The sequence below is a fragment of the Ictidomys tridecemlineatus genome, chromosome 1 (assembly GCF_052094955.1).
Source record: "Ictidomys tridecemlineatus isolate mIctTri1 chromosome 1, mIctTri1.hap1, whole genome shotgun sequence".
Lineage (NCBI taxonomy): Eukaryota > Metazoa > Chordata > Mammalia > Rodentia > Sciuridae > Ictidomys > Ictidomys tridecemlineatus.
The window spans coordinates 110312431-110333480 of record NC_135477.1 but is presented as its reverse complement, the minus strand read 5'-3'; the positions used below and the strand labels follow the sequence as shown (position 1 = coordinate 110333480).

The window sequence follows — 21050 nt, the reverse complement described above, 5'->3', positions numbered from 1 at the left end:
TCCACCCTTTGAAACCCTACCCCTTGCCTTATTTGGGTGGAATATTCTATCCAATGTCTTTTCCCCAATAAATAGGGGGGTTCTGGGTTCTCTCTCTCTCTCTCTCTCTCTCTCCACTTTCTCCAACGCTGCTCAGTGTGCAGCTGACCCTTGGGATCACTAAGCAGTCCTGCCCTTAATCTTAGAAACTCATTTTTGTATGTTGCATGAGTTCTTCACCGTTTTCTTAGTTATTGCTGCATCCAGCTCCTTTAAACTCAGCTCATCAAGCCACCCCAACCATCTGGTGATATTGGGTAATTCTTTTCTTAGTGTAAAGGATCACTATGATTCTTTGTTATTGATATATCCATTTCTATATGTAGATATACATAGATAGACATCTCTCAATATCTCTCTAGATATACAGAAAGAAGTAAATTTAGATATAGACAGATATATCTCAGTCTACACAGATACATAGATACATAAATTTAAAAATTCTTGTGAGTACCTGATATTTTGTATTCGGTGATCATATTCCATCACTTACAAATGGTTTAATCTGACTTATTATACTTGATATAGGGACAGATATCAGTGACTTTTTGACAAAAATTTCTCTATAGAATAGTTTAAAACTATTGTCTAATAATAAAGCCAAATTTTTGTTCTTAGAAAATTTATTTATTAATAATATTGTATTCATTGATAATAGTTATATATTAATTAGGATATTAACTTAATGTATTTGTTTAGCATATACTTAAATACATGAGTATTTACTCATATGCACACACTTTGCATTGTAGGTTATTCTTAAAGTCTAAGGAGAAAAGGATATATTAATAGTTTTGTGTCTACCCAGGACAATAGGAAAGAAATCCATGTCAAGAAAGTAACCAGTCTAATTAGTGAATCCCAAACCAAGGAAGTTGGGCTGCTTTTGATGTAAAAAATAACAAGAGAGGAATGACATGAAAATAAAAGGAACAATGTAATAACTGAGCTGAATTGTGACAGAAAAAAGCAATGACATACTACAAAAAGGGAAGATCCATGTGGATGAAATCCATATCACACAAAAGAAGACACAAAAGAAGATTGGCGGAAAGAGAGAAGGTTCAAATACATTAAGATGTAAGGAAAGAAAAAACAGGCCCTCCCTTCTCAAATGCAAGGCTTCAGGTTTCCTAGAAAAGAGAACTTACTAGGAAAGGATTGTTAACATTCTGACCCAAGGGTCAGCCTTCAGACTTCCTCTAGGAAAAAGAAAATTATACAAATGAATAGTCTAACCAATAAAGTAAAACATTCTGTATTTCTGTTGAAAACTACATAACTATGACTACTATGGCTTTAAGAATAATAGTTTTAAAAAAAACTAACTACTATGAAATGATAGGCTCAAAATAATTCTGTCATAAGTTTAGAAGTTGTTTTATAAAATTTAAAGATGATTAAAGTATTTTCCTTAATCTTTCTCTCAACTCTAAAAATTTCTTTCCTTTCCTTTTGTCCTTTGTGTGGAGGACAAAGCCTATCAAGATTCATGCCTGCTACACAAACACAACCATCGGCTTTCTCTAGGTTCCAACCCAACTGTAGATCCATCATTTCAAATGACAATTCCATAGGAAATCAATATTTTGAAAGGAAGATTGCTTCAACTTGTGCAGTGTGGACTGTGGAGGCAGTCGGTGAATTCAAGAAAGCAGATCTATTTGTATCCGCTGCTCATTCTAGCAGGATTGATTGCAGGTAACTTCCTCAGAGAGGAGGTAAAAGAGCTATTCATTTATTTTTTTTCCATCTTGTCCCTTTATTCTGAATTTAATAATAATAGTCCTAAATTTTAAATAGCAGCAGGACATAAACAAACACTCTGCCCACTCAAAATACTAAATAATAATTTCACTTGTTCCTTAAAGATTGATGTTCTTTCTATTCAATATCTTTTCCTTCTATTCAATAGCTCTTTTTATATTTTGTGTTACTAATAGTGGCTGTGATTCATGGACTTTACATCACAGGATATACCATGTAAAAAATTACTAATTCCCCAACTCATGAAACGCTCTTAAATATTGTATTCAAATGCAATTGTACTCAAACACAATATAAAAATCTTAAAAATTTTAAACTTGATCGTTTTTTCTGCTTTCAGTATTTTAAATCAATTTTACATATTTTATCATTCTTTTACATTAATTTATGTTTTTCTCAGTATCTTTAATGCATGATAATTAAAGAAAGAAATTAAAATTCAGAAAGAAGAAAATATGACCACCATATTCCATCTCCCAAAGCTAGACATATCTTGATCTATTTCTTCTTATATTTTTCTTTTTTCTTTTTTTAAAGAGAAAGAGAGAGGAGATAGAGAGAAAAAATTTTTTAATATTTATTTTTCAGTTTTTCAGTGGATACAACATCTTCATTTTATTTTTATGTGGTGCTGAGGATCGAACTCAGTGCCCCACACATGCCAGGCGAGCGTGTTACCGCTTAAGCCACATCCCCAGCCCCTTCTTATATTTTTCTATGCAATTATTTTTATATATTTAATTTCATACTGAGGATACAATTTCATATGTCCTTAATAAAACCTTTAAAACACAAACATTCTCCATATTCTTGGGCACTGATCATTAGTATCATATTTCAGGGGTTAATAATAATTTATTTTATACAAGTATCATAATCTATTTCATCAAATTATATTTGATATTTAAGTCTTACTCAATGTAGTATTTTATTATTAGACACAACTCTGAGATAAACACTAACATGTAGTTCAAAAATCTTTGACACACATTGATAAATCACTTTCTAAAAGAGTTAAGCACTTTTTCTTAAGATAAATATTTTTTTCAAATAAACCTCTCTTTGCCCATACCTGAAGTAGATCATCAGAACTATCCGGATACCTTCATGTCAGTGTATAAAATATGTCTTCCCTAAGAAGAGAAAAATAGAGAATGACACTATATTACTGAGTGAATTGGCCAAATAGTAAAGTAACAATCAGTTTAATCTTCAAAAGTTTGTTTTATAGCACAAGTCATTAAGACTCCTTAAGACCAAGGCCTAATAGTGTTTCCACAGAAGTAGAGGCAGCATGCTCCACCCAAAGTATGATGAAAACAAGAAAAAAATAGAGAGAAAGAAAATAGAAAATTAGGGAAACTGTGTCTATCATAATGAATACTTCAATCTCAGACCCATCAAGGTCAGGGGGGAAACGTATCATTAAGCATATCATGTGGAATCAACACCACCCATTTTAGTACACTCTATGTACTTGTATTGGCCAATTTTCTGAAAGAAGAGATTGGACAGTATTACCTGGTTAGATGATAGCCAAGAGCCAAGGGTTTAACTTTGGGCTCTATCAAACTCTGGCATTGGCTTTGGACAAGTCAGATAAACCCTGTGAAGATTAGTGTTCATTGTGAACAGTTGGGAGAATTAATACCTCTCAGGTTTTGTGGCATTTTAATATTCTGTGCTGCTGAGTCTGATTTATGTGTAGCAGATAAATTTGGCAGATTTTTTCTTTCATTTTTCTTACTACTCTGTACTCATGTACCTAAAAATATTACATATAGATATAGAACAACAACAAAAAACTACTCAAAAATTATTTGGCAGTACTGGGGATTGAACCCAGAGCCTTATGCATGCTAGACAAGCACTCTATCACTGAGCCACATAGCCAAGCCACAAATGGATTTTTGAATGGATTCTTTAACTACATGGCATACATCTTTAGTTCTAATGGTCAATGCTCTTTCTACTTTTAAGCCCAATCTACTCAGAAGGAGAAAATGTCTACAAGGTTTCTAAAAACCTAGTGTTGATTCTTAGGAGTAGAGAGACACTCAGAATAAAGGTATATAGCTCTGCTTTATCAAAATATTGGTCAAGGCCACAAGCAGGTCAGGAAATCAATTTACTGGATCTAGATCAGCATTATTTTTTTTCTAATGAAATGAAATGAGTGCACTGCAATTAAGTTAGAATGCTTAGAGTGTGATTTCTGAGGTTAATATGAAAATGTATTTCTCACAGAAGTTTTCTACTGAAACATTTTGAAAAAAATATCAGATTAGTTTATAAACTACAGAAGGTGAAAGGAAGAAGTATGCTTACATAAGCTCGGTTGTCCAGAACTTTGGATAGGCTTATATGAGGTGGAAGAAATAGCTTAGAGAGGATTGAGAAAAAAAGCTGCTTGCAACTGTTGTCCCTGAATCCATCTTTCTTCCACTGAAGCTTTGATACCCAGAGAAGTGGAGTCCAGAACAACCACAGATATTGAGAATATGAAGACAGAAAATTTCCATTCCATATCTGGATTTCTAAAACGAGGCTGACTAGCAGTATGATGCTTGCTAAAAGGAGCCACTGTTTTTAGGTATAAATTACAACTGGAAAGTCTAGGCAAAAAGTGTCTTGAGATTCATGACCACTCCATCATCTTTCCTGGAATGCTGTAGGACATGCTGAGGATCCAAAAAGACTCTCCTGAACAGTAGACACAAAGGGTAGGTGAAAATTAAGATATGGCATACCTGAAGGGTAAGTGGATGATGAGTTAGGGGAGGTATTGTACTGCATGAGCTTCCCAGAACAATCACTATACTCTGCTGACACAGAGAGGACATATGGAAATTCATTCAAGCAGATAGGAGCCATAGACTATGCCCCCTCATTGAGTGTCAGGGAGATAAAGAAATATCAAGAGCCTAGATAGTCCATGGGGAGCAGGAGAGAAGGCTGAAATTGACTGGATTTATAAAGACTTTAGCCTAGAAGACTTACCTTGATCTTGCAAGACTGATCTCCAGCACAGAGGACAAGGGGGCTTGGAATACATGATAAATTCATTCAAATATAAATTAAGGGTTGGGGGTATCACTCAGTGGTAGAGCACTTGCCTAGCATGTGTGAGGTCCTGAGTTCAATCCCCAGTACCACAAAAAAAGAAAAAAAAGAATATAACAAACAAACCAAAAAATAAAGCACAAATTAAAAGTCTTTGAGTTTGGGACTACTTTTTATTCATTACTGTTTTTTTATCCATTGCATATCTTCTATCAATGTATTTATTACAGAACAAATCATGTTTTTTATTTTTATTATCAAACAGATTTTTTATTTTTATGTATATATGACAGCAGAATGCATTACAATTCTTATTACACATATAGAGCACAATTTTTCATATCTATGGTTATATACAAAGTATATTCACACCAATTCATGTCTTTATGCATGTACTTTAGATAATAATGATCATCACATTCCACCATCATTTATAACCCCATGCCCCCACCCTTCCCCTCCAACCCCTCTGCCCTATCTAGAGTTCGTCTATTCCTCCCATGCTCCCTTTCTCTATCCCACTATGAATCAGCCTCCTTATATCAAAGAAAACATTTGGCATTTGGTTGTTTGTTTTTAAGTGACTTTTAGCTCATAAGCCAATATCTTCCATATAATTGCTGCTCAACAAATGCTGTTTCCCAACATTTTGTTGAAATGACATACATAGAAATTGGACATTATATCATATGCTAAGAAAAATGGATGAAGTTCACCTGCCCAGAGTCTTGGACCACCCCATATCTCACTATTGTTTTTGAAGACTGAGGACATCAATCAATGGTGGCACACTGACAATCACTTCAAATTATGCAGTCTTTAGCATTACCAAATGCAATTCAAATAGTGGATCAAAATCATTCAAGTGATATCTAACATGGTATCACATATATTATAACACATTTACTAAAGTACACACAAATGCTATTAGAAAATGTGTGCAATTTCTTGTTTATTAAGACAATCTTTGGGGTGAGAGAGTATATTGTTAAATCAAGACCTCATCATCATTTAGAAAAGTTGTAATCATAAGTTTCTACAATGGTCTCTTATCCATGTGGGTCAAATCAGGCTGCTAATGCTACATACAAAACAAGTCCTGAAGAGATTAATTCAGAATTCATGCCAAAGATGAATCATTATTTCTTCAATATTTCATAAATAATCAGCAGCACTTCTCTATTTAGCATTGGCTTCATGAGCAAGCCCCTTAGTACACAGAAATGTCAGAGGACCTGTTGTAATCAATTACAAATATGCTATATTTTATTTTTTTTCCTACTGCTTCTAAATGCCATGATAATTTTTTCCTGCTTTAAAGTATACTCTTATAGCTTTGAGATTGTTTTATCACTCTAAAAAGCCATTTAAAAGTCATTTTTTAAGCCTTACGGCATATTTTACTGAGTGACCACATTGATTCTTTGATCTCTGGTGAGTAAATAATGTTCGCTTTTAATGACCTATTATTTTCTCCAAGAGGTCATTAAAATTTTAAAACAGCTCTCTTGCTGGAACTTACATCAGTCAAATACAAGTAAAGATACAGTATAGAATCTTAGCTAAATACAATACAATATTCAATCATAAATTTTGTAGGGAAAAAATTTCTTTAGAAGTTGCTTTCTATCATGATGGCAGGAGGAAGGATTAAAGGCATGATTTTTAAAAAATAATAATAATATAGCCACATAGATTTGATGATTTCAATGGGATGTTCAAACTACTTCAAAGAAAATATTTAATAACTTTTTGAAGGAGAATCTATTGTCTCAACCCCAGTTGAGTACATTGCATACATAATTTAATTTAATAAGTTTATTCTCATTAGTGCCAATGGTCTCCTGACACCAATAATTTATAATAACCAGATCCAATGCCATCTTCTCGGTGAAGCCTTTCCTGGGCCCTTTAACCCACACATTATATTTTACCTCTTCCCATATCCAGAAGCATGCATCAACTGTACTTATTTAAGAAAAGAGAGTATTCGTCCTCAAATGGAAAAGATATCAAAGTATCTTAAATTATTCAATAAAGGTCATGGTCATATTTAGGGGTCTTTTATATCATTTATATTTTAAACATCTGTCCCCAAGGGAATTTCAAACTAAATATTGTTAAAACTAATGGAAATAGAAAAGTGCTTTAGTCATCATAGTGTTAAGTCTTTCATTTTAAGACCTCAGTTCATGAATATTTTATTTATTAACATATACATAAAAGAAGTAATATACATATGTATGTATGAATTCATAGCAATGTAGCCTGTTCTTTTGTGCAAAGTGCACTTGTATCTTATTTATCAACATTGAAATGTGTATACTAAACAATAAAGTCATTTGTAGTGAAAAGTGTATTTCTCAAAAACAAGAAATACATTGAAAATCTTGACAGCATATTTATAAATCTTTAATAAACATGTCATTTCCATATAAGTTATTTAGTTTTCATTTTTTCTCCTCATTCTTTTTCATAACAATGAGTTCAATTTTCATTGCCACCAATAGGCTGGATATCCATGCAAATTATAAAATGCATGTAAGAGTTTTAGCACAGTGGCTAGCTCCTTCTAAGGGGCCTATGAAAAGTATCAGAGGTCTTACTTTGGTTTCATGAGATGGATATTTATTTAGAATTGCCTAAAGGAACAAAAAAAGAATTATCTAAAGGATGTTAGTTTATTTCATGAAATTCAAGCAACAATTGGATAACCAACTAGAGACAAACTCCTGGATATTAGAAATAATTGAGACCAAGAACTTACTAACAATATTAGGTCATTTCCTTGAATACTAATTTCTTTTTATTTTTCACATTAACCTAATTCTTTCTAGTGGCAGAATACCTGTCACAACACACTCACCATGTCAACTAGAAATCCTACTCCTATACATTTACCCAAGAGAAATAAAAATTTATATTACATAAAAACCCATTCACAAATTATTATGTCTGGTTTATTTATAGTTACCTCAAACTGGAAACAATGTAATGTTCTTAATTGTAGTGATGATTATAAAGTTTTATGAATTGCTTAAAATCCACAGGACTATACACAAAAGCAGATGAATTTTACTTTATTTGTATGTAGTTTAAAATTTTCAAAAATAAAAAGAAAGTGATTAGAAGGAAGTTACAGTGAAGAGAGAAAATATTGAAGACATCATCTTGGAAAGACATCAAGATTTTGATCACAAAAATCCCTGAAATAAAAAACCAAAGCAATGGGATAGAACAAATACTAAAAACTAAAACCCCAAAACTTTTCTTCAAGAATCTTTTTCTTTTCTTCTCTTTGCTTTTGTTTGCTTGTTTGATTGATTTTGCTTTGGTAAGAAGAATTTTTTCAAGACTTTCTTGAAGTAAATTTGGAAACTATATAGTAAAAAAGCACATATGTACCTGAAAATTTAGACTTGGACTATACCATTAATGTCTTACTATAACAGAATTACTGAACTTTAAAGAAAAAAAAATCCTTTGGGTAATTCTAAAAAGATCAATCATTTGGGGCTGTGGATATGGCTCAAGCGGTAACTGCACTCGCCTGACATGTGCAGGGTGCTGGGTTCGATCCTCAACACCACATAAAAGTAAAATAAAGATGTTGTGTCCACAGAAAACTAAAAAATAAATATCAAAAAATTCTCTCTCTCTCTCTTTAAAAAAAATCAATCATTTTAAAAGGAAAAGAAAATTAGGCTATCATCAGACTTGGATAATAATGTTTATGACATAAGAGAAAATAATAACATACATAATATACCTAATAACATATTCAAGAATTTCATTGACACAATACATATGTCAAGGATTTTATATCCAGCAAAATTGACTTTCAAATATAAAAAAGTATAAGTCAAACATTTATTAAATATTGAATAACTCAAGAATGTTCTCATGAGCACATTCTGAGAATTTTAGCAACCAAAATAGGTAGAGACATATCAATATAAGCACTGATGGTGAGCACTATATTTATAATTACATTTAGAGCTAGGAGAGTTTAAGGGAAAAGAATATTGTACATAATGTTTATATACCCATATATTGTAGGTATATTCAATTACTAAAATATGAACAAGGAATAGGATAGTATGAGTTCAAAATCACTTATATAACTGTGTTTTATAATCATACTAATAGTGGTGTATTAGTATTATTTTCCTTAGAAAGTGGTATGTAAAACACAGGATAAAGAAAATAAAAATATGAAATAATTCTATCATCTTCTGTGCTTTTTAGTAGAAGTTAGATTTTTTAAAAATCCCTGCTGGATATTGTGGCGCATGCCTGTAATTCCAGTGGCTTGGGAGGCGGAGACAAGAGGATCAAAAGTTCAAAGCCAGCCTCAGCAAAAGTAAAGCCAGTTTTTAAGCAACTCACTGAGACCCTGTCTCTAAATAAATACAAAAAATAGGGCTGGGGGTGTGGCCCAGTGATCAGTGCCCCTTAGTTCAATCCCCAGTACTCCACCACTCTCCAAAAAAAAAAAATCCCTGTAGTAGTGACATTGAATTCAAAATATCAAATAGGCATCTGAAGTACATTATTTTTAGATATCCATATAAATACACACATATATACATATATATTTCTGTGGGGGTGTTATTTAATCTTAATAAATGCCTAGAAACAATCACCATCTTAAGATAAAGCAGAATCCCTAACTAGATTTTATTCTTTTTTTTTTTTTTTTTAGCGAGAGTGAGAGAGGAGAGAGAGAGAGAGAATTTTTAATATTTATTTATTTATTTTTAGTTCTCGGCGGACACAACATCTTTGTTGGTATGTGGTGCTGAGGATCGAACCCGGGCCGCACGCATGCCAGGCGAGCGCACTACCACTTGAGCCACATCCCCAGCCCTAGATTTTATTCTTGAAGTCAAATTTTCCACTGAAATTAACTAGAATTTGATTTTTTGGACAAAGATAGATTCTAGAATTTAGAATATATAAGATAAGCCTAGAGCATCTTGACAAATCAGATAGAAGGTAAACAATCAGAAACTTACTAGAAAGTAGAGAAGTACTCAGGATCTGATAGAAAAAAAATTTTTTGCAACCTGTACACTTGGAAAAATGAGAATTCATACCCCATTTGATTCAAATGTATGATATGTCAAGATAATTGTATTTTCATGAGCAACTAATAAAAAAATTTTAAAAAAGAAAAAATTTTTACTGGCCCAAAATAGATCATTTTGAGCTTCAATCAGGTAATAACACCAATTAATGAAAACACACAAATTAGTTTTTAATAATAAGAACAAAAGACAAGTGAGTTTCCAGAAGATGATTGGAACCAGCATCTTGGAAATTGGAAAATTAAGGCAAATAATTAAGCATCTACACAGCTTTTCTTATATACTACTGTGTTCCATTGGGTCACTAGATGCACACTCCTAAAGGGGATTGGGGGATCCAACCCTTCCTCTTCTTCCCTCTCTTTGGCTCCCTGACCATATGGCAATCAGTTTTGCTCTGCTACATGCTCTCATCACAAAATATTGCCTCACCACAGGCCCAAAACCAATGGAGCCAATTGATCCTATATTGAAATCTCCAAAATTGCTAGGCAAAATAAACCCTTTCACTTTATAAGTCGATTATCTCAAGAATTTGTTATGGTGACAGAAAGCTAACATATATCAAAACTTATTTTTTTAAATGACAAACTAAAATGTATGTTCACATTTTATATGACTGGCAAAGGATTAGTTCTCACATACAAAGAAGATGTATATCAGTGTATAAAAAACACAAAAATAAAAAAGTCAAAAGTCACTAATAGGTAACAGAGAAAAATATATATATATGTGTATACACATACACACAAACATATGTATATACTCCATACAGAAAATGATGCTCCACCTCATTAATTCATCATATAAATTAAATATGCATTTCTAAAAACTTTCACAACTTTTAATCTATTGGATTTGCAAATAAATAAATAAGCAGCAGTGTTTGAGACTATACAGAACAGCAGGTACTATCACATGATGTTCTCTACCTATAGAATCTCTAGATGGATATAATAATTTAAACCTACATCAATTTTTCTTTTCTACTTTTCACCTTTTTTTCCTTTGTGCTGAATTCTAGGTGAAATCCTTTGTCTAGTTTGATTAATCACTAAATAAATCTTAATCTACTATTATTCTATTATCTACCCTTATTGTTGTGCCTTTTATTTTGATGACCTCTGATTACGTTTAATAATCTTTTGTTATTTCACTGCTGAATTAACTTACCTCTAATCTCTTTATGTACACCAGTTATACTTTTAAAAGTCTAACTCATTCTTTAATTCTGTTTCTTCTTATGTTACCCATGAATTTTCATGGATTTGATTATGTGAAAATATTTAGAAATACTTGACTACTTGCTTGCCTTCAGTGTTTCTTTTACACATCTCATTATTCGAGTGTCTATGACTCTTTTAAACCTTTATCTGCTTCCACTGATTGGGGGAGGGCAGTGGAGGAACATGCTGCTTGCTTCAGACTGTGATGTCAAGAATTCATCTTTCAAATGTGGGTGCTTTCTCTCTACTCAGGGTGATATCAGTCATCAGAACTGCATTTACTACCCATGCCACACCACTACAGTATTTGTGGGCAGCTATAAATAGAAGCATTTGCCCTCAGCTAGAAAGCAGGTACAAGAATATGGGCTGAGTGTAAACATAGACAGGAAGTGCACGGCAGTGCCTAGATGACTAGTGTTGCCCTGTGTAAAAGAAAAGTATCACATCCAAAGAAACAAACTAAGGAACTCTTGACAGTGCACTCAATATCAAATATCAGTGACCTATGGGGCATCCCCAGAGTACTTCCAGCTCCATATCTGCATTCTGCAGGCATGGAGCCCTCTCCAGAACCAATTTTACCTCTCTCCACTCTTAAGTGTTTTCTGACCTATGTTTTCCTATTAATAAGAATATCAGAAATTTCACATATTTCTATCCCTCTTATAGTCTCCCTTCTTGTACTTCAGAGTAATTGTGGACTTACTCATTTTTAAACTTTATTTTATATAGTTTAAATCTGGAAGGAGGAGACAGAAAAATATACTTCTATTCATGCAACAGCTGTTTTTAATTCTTTTAAATGGTTTTGGTTGATTTATATATTACAAAAGAAATTTACTATTATAATATCAAATAAAACAACTCAATCACATATGAATTTTCTTTTTACTTCTTTCTCTTCCTAGCCTCTTGGGATAACTCTGGTGACCATGGAAGTGTGCCACATCAATTTCACCTCTTGAGAACTTGCTGCAAGGAGCATAATTGACCTACAGCTTCTAGCTGCCACACTTCCTATCCATCCCAGCAGGCCAAGACTATGCTACCCTCAAGCTCATCCTATTCCCATAAGGACTAACCCCAACCAATGAGGGGGTACTAAGATCCTGACAGGACATCTCTAATAGGCACTTTTGCTCTAAGATTTTTCATCAACCAGAATTCCATTTTAGTCTGCAGCTTTTCTTATTCAACCCTCCTTACTACACTCATTTTCACACTGTCACAATTGCATTATGGTCCAAGGTTTCCCCCTGTCCCTCACATTTTCTCCCTTATATCCTTCATTGGAATTTTCTTCAATAAATCTTTTGCACATATAATACCATCTTGATGTGTGCCCCTTGGAGAACTTGAACTTACACAATTGGTAAGAGCAGCAGGATGTAAGTAAGTATGTATATATGTATGTATGTATGTATGTATTTTAGTGTTGATACACCTTTATTTTATTCATTTATTTGTATATGGTGCTGAGAATCGAACCCAGTGCCTCACATGTGTGAGACAAGTGTTCTACACTGAGCTACAACCCCAGCCCAGTAAGAGCAGTAGTTTAAGAAAACTGGCAGAAAGAAAGATTTGGAGATTAACTCACTTCCTCCTTGCTGTCAAGGAATGCCACAACCTGAGTAGAATGTAGCACAGACAGTTGCTGGCACAAGATGAAGCTCAATTTTTGAAGATTTTGTGGGTAATGACCTGGGGAAATGTCCCTGCAGTGCAAGAATTCAGACATTTTAAAGTTAGGAAGAGGGAGATTAGATATGCAAATGCTTACAAAAACAGTGAAGTTCACTGATAGTTACTAACAAATAGTGATGCTATGAAAAAGTGTAGGGGAGTAACTAACAGCTAAAGACTAAAGTTAAACCAGAAATTTGCTGTGGTAGTTTACAAAGAGGCCCTTATCTCCTGCAGTAGGAAGACTGGACAGAGTTGAAAAGCAACTTTAGAACTTAATAGAATGATGGTGCTCCAGAGATGTTTAAAAGTTGAGTGAAGGGATTGATATACTCACCAGTGGATATAATCCCCACTGGTCCCTGGCCTCTGAAGTAAGAATTATCATAATGGTTAAGACCCAGAAAACTTCTCTGAAAATTCACCTAACCAAACCAAGGTAATGAACAACAATAAAAATCAAATCTCAGACTTTCCCAACCGGATCCTTGAGGAAAGACTAAATACTACCACAAACTGCACAAAGTAGTAGCCCCAATCTTAGTGGCTATACCCTGTTGCAGTTTTGTTGGTAAAGCAAATTAATAGGATGTAAGATAAAGAATATACAGTAGTAGAAATGGTAAATGCACTTTTACCTATAAGGTATATAGAAGATGAGAAGCATTTTGATATTCATATAGAATAGACAATGACATTTATATGTAGTTATACCCAGAATTATATTAACTCTATCACCTACCTGTGTTATAAAAAAAAAAAAACCTTGAGACTTCTTATCCAAATTTCATCAACTTTTCAAGCACAAATATTTCTAGTATTATTGCACGTGTTTCTTGAGGTCAAGAGTATTGAAAGGGTTGTTTTTATCAAGTTCATCTAGCTTATATTTGCTTTTCAAGAAAATTCACAATATTCTCATTTGGTAAAAGTAGGAATTCCCACATGAAAATTTTAACATCATTTAATAACAATCACTGAAAGTATTCACCATGAAATAGTCACAAAACAACCAAGCAGATAAAGTAACTCAACTTATTTTAACTAGCCTTCACCATTGGTCATCCTAAAAGTAACAAAATCTGCACATGAAAAGAGTGACCACAGTTGCAGAAATGGAGGCTACATTTTGATCCCACAGTTCAGGAATCCACTTATCAAGACCAATATTAACTGCTTTAGAGTATCTAATCTGTCAGCAACAAAACAAGAGTTGACTCCTTAATATGAAACCAGTCTTCAAGGAAATCAACCAGTCCCCATTGACCAGTTGACTCTAATAGGCCTCTTCTTCCCTGGAAGCACTGACAATTATTCCTTACAGGAAAATATACATATTCCAAATAAAGATTCCTTCCGTTACAGAGCTGCAGTGAGCCTTTCCTTCCCACTGCCTCTCCTTCAGCCAAGCCCATTATTTGTGGAGTTACAGATCATTCAATTCATAAGCATAGCATTCCAAACAAGGAATCATGTAGATAATGTACCAACTTAAAAGGGAAAGGGGTATATATAAAAATCACAAGGCTTCATACAATAGACATCCTGTTGAAGATAGAATTGCAGCATCAGAAGAAATATTCTATGAGGAAAGGGCGTGCCTTACTTCAGGATGCAGTATATGCATCCATTAAATCAGAGAACTCTATGACCTTCCCTTAAGAATTCATGGGGGACTAGGAATCAATGGTGGAAGCAAGAGTGGCTCTACTTTCTATCCCACCCAATGATCCACTAGAGGACTATATGAAACATGAACTTAAATCACTAGTCAGGGCTTTCACAATATTTTTTTCCTTATAAAGATTTTGCAAAAAGAACTTATTATAAAGGTATTCTGCTTCCTCCAACAAATACTACTAATTCCTACAACCATGTATATCTTCCAAGCTAACTATACAACAACCTGTTAGAGATAGGAAATCAATATAACATGCTTCCTGCTGGGAATCCATTCAGGAAGAATAAGCCACCAGCAGAAATACAAGAACATGTGCTCATCTATAATTGGCTTCTGAGTGTGAACCCTGAGGATTCTGTCTTAGAGACAAGCTCTAATTTAGTTATAAGCAATTTATCAAGCATATTAGTCATTCTGGAAGTAACAATAACAAAACAGCATCAATTTGGATAAATTAAATATATTTGTCATTTTAAGACAACAAACATCAAATAATATGGTTTTAAGTGAAGTTGATTTAATATATTCCAATAAGATGACTTCCTGTTTTCATGATTATCTTAAAAACAGTACCTCTACATAGCACTTTGTAGTTTTCCTTTGAGTCCCAAAACAACCCTGGGAGCTAGGTAGAACAAATATTATTGTTCTCATTTTCAAGATCAGGAAACTGAATTTTTTAAAAAATTGACTGATAGTCAGGAATAAAACCAACACCTGAATACGTGACTTTGGACTCTTCTTTCTGAAGAATCACAAAGTTATAAGGGAAATATATGGAGTCAGAAGTAGATTTCTAGTCCAACTCTGTAATTATTACCTATGGAAACATCAACCACTGAACATTCCTAGAGTGCTTTCTATGCCGGCAATACTATAGCGCTGAGAATAGAAAGATATGTACAACACAATCTCTAACCTTAAAAAGCTTACAGTTTATTAAAGGAGAGAGATAATTAAAGAAATCATATTATTATAATTCAGTACATACAGTGTTTAAAGATAAGCTCAAGGTTTTATGGAAACAGAAGAGGAACAATTAATGACTCTGAGGGTGGAAATTACGTTTATTAAAGACTACACGAAGAAATGAAATCTGATCTTGCAGCATGAGTAGAAATTAGCAGGTGAAGTAGAGTGTTACAGGTGCAAAAATAACATAAGTAATTGCATAGAAGCATAAAGCCACAGGTTTTGTTCAGGTTATAAGTAGTCATGTACTACCAACACATAAAATGAATTTCAGTTTTGGACGTGTGAATTCAAGGGGTCTGTGGGATGATTAAGTAGAAATGTTTTTCAGGAAGCAGGAAGAGAAAAATCAGACTAAGTATTTAACAGCTGTCAACAGTAAATACAATGAAGAAAAATCAAGCAAAGTAAGGGGGAGGGAGAGCTTTTAAATAAAATAAAGTGGTCAGGAAGTCTTGTACTTTTAAAGTGATTTTGAGCATAGAACTTAAGTAAGCAAGTGAAAAGGTGAGTCATATAAATAAATATCTTAGGAAAGAGTTTTCCAAGAAAAAGCAAATGCAAAGAGCCAAGGTAAGAGTACAACTGGGATATTTGTGGAACAGCAAAGGGGAAATGTAAAAAAACAAAACAAAACAAAACAAAAAACATCAATCAAGAAGGACTGTGGAGGGGCTGGGGTTATGACACAGCTATAGAGCTCTTGCCTTGCATGTGTGAGGCACTGAGTTCAATTCTCAGCACCACATAAAGATAAATAAACAAAATAAAGGTATTGTGTCCATCTGAAACTAAAAGAAATATAGTTTTTAAAAAAAAAAGGAAAAAGGAAGTGATGTCAGAGAAATAATAGGAACCAGATTAAGAAAGGCCTAAATGATCATGGTATATTTTCAGTTTTTACACTGAATAATATTGAAAGCCATTAAAAATTCAGATTTGAAAAATAATGTGATTTTTGTTCTAATAAACTTACTCTGCCTTTTGTCTATATAATCTACTTATGGGGCAAAAGGAAAAACAGAGAATGGTTTTGTAACAAATATAGGAAGCTACATCATTAATTAAGGAAAAAACAAAGGTAGTTTAGAGTGATAATAAGAAATATAGTTCACAGGATTTTCTATGTTTAAGAATGTAAGAAAGGATGAAGTTAAAGTCTAAAGATAGTGAAATACCTCAAATGAGTGAGAAATGAAAGGGGGAAAAAAGGCACAGGGCAAAGGATGTCTATTTATTTTATAAAAGTTTAACAAAAGCTAATGTAGCCATATTGTCTAAAGCAGTGGAATGAAAAAAATATTTTATTTTGAAACTGGACCTTTCTAAATTGGTGGGGCTGGCTTCAAACTTGCAATCCTCCCTCCTCAGACTCCTGAGCAGCTGGAATTACAGGCATGTGCCACTGTGCCCACCAGAGTTTAACAATTTTGAGGTTGTTAACTCTTGCCAAAACAGTTTAAATAAGTAGGAAGGAAGAAATCAGATTGCAATGGGTTGAAGAATGAATTGGAGCAAGGAATGGGAAACAGCACTAAATGTTAACCTGTCAAAATTTGACAGAGGGAAAGAAAAGGGTCATACTTGCATGGTATTTGGAATAAAAAGATTTAATCATTCATGTCTTGTGATGTGATTCAGAGCCAAGAAAGATCCATCATAATCTGTTCTAATCCAGGGTTTTAGGAACAACCCCGTGGAATGGGTCAGTTCCACATTCTAGTCATAAAGATTTAAGTGTCAGTTTTTCCTGGAACCTGGATCAAGTAGAGAATTCCAGAATAATATTTCAAGTATTCATCAGTCATTCAAATAAAGGCATTAAAGATTCAAAGTCACCAAAGCGTTAGCTAAATATTCTCCTAGAAGATGACACATATATTAAATTTGTGTGGCATTTTGTTCAGTTGTACTAATATCTAGTTTAATAACCTTGCCTGATTAAATCATCTACTCAGTTTCACATTTTGCTAAGCAGACAAAAAAAAAATCAGATCGTATAAAATGATTATGTATCTTACTTTTACTTTCTTGTTTAAAATTTGTGTAAGTTAAAACACTCTTTAATTACAGTGGCTTCAATAAGTCCTTAATAATGTTTAACTATTAACCAAGTATAATCTATCATAGATATGTAATTTATTCCTGAAGATTAATACATTAACTTTTAGTTTAAAAACACCCTTTCATTGACCAAAACCAATAATAGTCATAAAACTGTTAAACAGGAAGAAGTTTGAGAGATATCAAGTCCAAACAACCTTATTTATAAATGAAGAAACTGGAACATAGAAATGCTTCTTGGTGAGGCAAAGGTTAGATAAATACCCATAGAAATAAGATGGATCTGGGTGCAGTGGTGCAGGCCTATAATCCTCAGAGACGGAGGCACGCAGATTTTGAGTTCAAAGCCAGCCTCAGCAATTTAGCAAGGCCCTAAGCAACTCAATGAGATCATGTCTCAAAATAAAAAAAATAAATAAAAAGAGCTGGGAATATGACTCAGTGATTAAGCATTCCTGAGTTCAATTCCTAGTATCAAAAGAAGAAGAAAAAAAAATTCAGTCCTGGATTTTAGTGGTTTTCTTCTTGTTGTGGTAATCTATAACCCTGCTAAGTATTCCATGATAACGGTATGAAGATACCACTACCAAAATTAAATTTATAAAATTAAATTTATCAATGCTTTACTTGATTCAAGTTCCAGGTGACTTCTCATGTAGCTGAAAGCATTGTTGTATGTCTTTACATAAATGATTTCATTCAATACTTCTGATGAACAGGTACTATTGTTACCCTATTTTCTACCTGAAGAAATTAAGATTTAGAAACTTTGAATAATTTTTTCCAAGGAAACTCAGATAGCAAGTAACAAAACTGGAATAGCATCCTAGGTTCAAAACAGTCCGCTCATTTCTTGAGAAAGGCTAGGCATTTTTCAAGATTCAGTTCAAAAAGCATTGATTGAAAGGCTACTATCTGTAACCCAACTTTTTTTGGAGTTGAAATCAGATATCTACTATACAGACCTCAAGCCCTATCAAAAAAGATAGATGTTTACACCACTAACTGTAATACACAACAAAATGGGTGAAGTGTTAAAAAAAAAAAAAAAAAGACAAAAGTAAAGTGCACAGAAGAGAAAGCAATTTCAGGTTGGAGGTGAGCCAGGACATTGAAAATAACCAGTTCTACTTTATAACCTGTTGAGATTTGCTTCAGACAAATCTCTTATCACCAAAGCCCAGGAGATACAGAAACACTTTATTTTGAAATACTTATACGCTTTTTATTCAGCTCAGTTATTTTTCCATATCACCCTCAACACAGCCATTTCTAGATTTAGTTAGCACTCAAGTAATTTTTTAATGCCTATGGTGCAGAGGGTGAAGAACAATGGAGGCAAATAAATCAGCTCTGCCAAATCATCTTTTTACTTATATCAAATCATCTTTACAGAAAGTTATCAGAGGCTTCAATGTCTCCATAAAATAATCAATTTAAATTCACTGTCCACTTTAGCAAACTCCAAATTTATGAGTTATCTACCTACTGAAAAGTCATATAACTTGCTGAGTACCAATTTCTTAGATGACCCTATCCTGGTAAAGAAAAGTGAAAACAAGAGTCACAGTAAGGAAACAAATTCCTGCCAAATACATCTGAGACTATTCAAGAATCACTCTCACCTCAAAAGAATATTTTTCATATGTTTAGGTATGGTTTATTGAAAATAAGGAAAAATGTCTATGATTACTAAGCAAAGTCTAGTATTTAACAACTAAATTTAATCAAATGTAATTTGTTTTTAAATGCCCGCCCTGTGTAGTAAACTTCACATATGAAAAAGATAATGGAAAAACCATTGTTTTCTCTACTTTCTTTACTATAAATCTTACTGTTGCGTGTTAATTTGTACAAACATGAAGTATGAGTATCTAGCAGCTAAGACAGTATTATGTTTCTCTTTTATTTCAAAAGTGACTCATTTAAATTCACATCTCCACTGTCTATCGAAGCTGCCACTTTAAACATTTTGATTGTTTTCCCTAGTGTAGGGCAAGAGCAATCTTGCATCTTTTTTCAGGGTCTTTCGTTCTTATCACTAAGAAGATGGAAGTACACTAGGGAGATTTTGGCACATGCTACTTGGCCACACACCCCCCCCAGAACCTTTCATAAATAGAAGAGGTTTTAAGCATTTTTCTAGATCAATGTTGCCTCAACTCCCATTTGTCATAGCTTGTGTCTTATCTGCACAAGACTAAACTTGACCTAAACTTACGTCATATCTCAACAAGACCTAAAACTCTTAATATTTTAATTTATTAATTTAAATGGAGTAACTCTTTTTCCTTAGATAGATCTGTTATAAAAATGCTATCAGAACAAATTTTAAAAATTAAAAATTTTTAAAATTAAAAAATAAAAAGAGTAAAAAAACAATAAAACAACAATAATTGACTCAAAGAGAATACTATCAATATGGTAGATGAAAAATCAGTACAAATACCACGTCATAAAAAGTGTCACAAACATCTAGCTAGATGCAGTTACTTGCCAATTCTGCTCTCCAATTATTAAATAGGGAGATTAGCAAGTATTAGAAAGTTCCTAAGGATATATTAGTATCACTCTGAGATTTTTTTCCTCCTTACCATAATTTTTTTTTTTAAAAAAAATGCAGTTGTAAATCATGTACTCCTCTTTCCATATGGTTCAGTGTTATCCAGTGCTGTGCCCAGGTACCTTTTAATATACCATCTCAAGTACTCCAGGAAGCCAAGAACACACTGAAAAACACTTTATCTAGAACTTCCTGAATCCAAGCCTTTGCACTTCTAATTAATCCAGAATAAGTTTAGTATCACTGTTGTCATCTAAAATCTTTTCTTAAAATTTTTTTAGATGTTGATGAACCTTTATTTTATTCATTTATTTATATGTGGTGCTGAGAATGGAACCCAGTGTCTCACACATGCTAGGCAAGCTATCTACCACTGAGCCACAACCCCAGGCTATCATCTACAATCGTATCTGAGCTCTTCCCTTCCCCACCCCACCAGTGCTATTACTATATTTGTTTTTTCTCAACACAACTCTAGTCTGGTTGGCTGGAAACCCAACTAGTCTTCATAACCTGGTAAATTTCTGGCCTAGAACTTATTTCCAAAATAACAATAATAACAACAGCAGCATGAGGGTAGGCCTATATTCGTATCTCCTTTAGATTTATTTTTAATAATAATGCTTTACTTTCAAAAGTTTTGTCATTTTTCAAAAATAATGAGATACCTAAAAAGGTCCGTCTTCCTTGATTTCTTCTGTTCTGAACTTTAACCCTCATTTTAACATGAATTATTTTCTTTCACTCTCCATGTTAATAACTCTATATTCCATTTGGAAATAAGATTCATGTTTTCAGATTGAGAATAACTAAATTACTCATTATAGTCTCCAAGAAGTTAAACTTTGGTTATGAGATTTTTCTTATCCACTGTATTAAACTATAAACTTATTTTC

General features: G+C 33.2%; 1 long non-coding RNA gene across 2 annotated transcripts in view; it reads right to left on the bottom strand.

Moving 5' to 3' along the window:
* LOC110598229 (uncharacterized) overlaps positions 1–21050 on the bottom strand; it is a 119568-nt gene that overhangs the window by 43694 nt on the left and 54824 nt on the right. For both annotated transcript variants that reach the window (XR_005727901.2, XR_002484069.3), the window contains one exon: positions 2879–2939. This is a non-coding gene — a long non-coding RNA (uncharacterized LOC110598229). The remainder of the gene's footprint in view (positions 1–2878; positions 2940–21050) is intronic.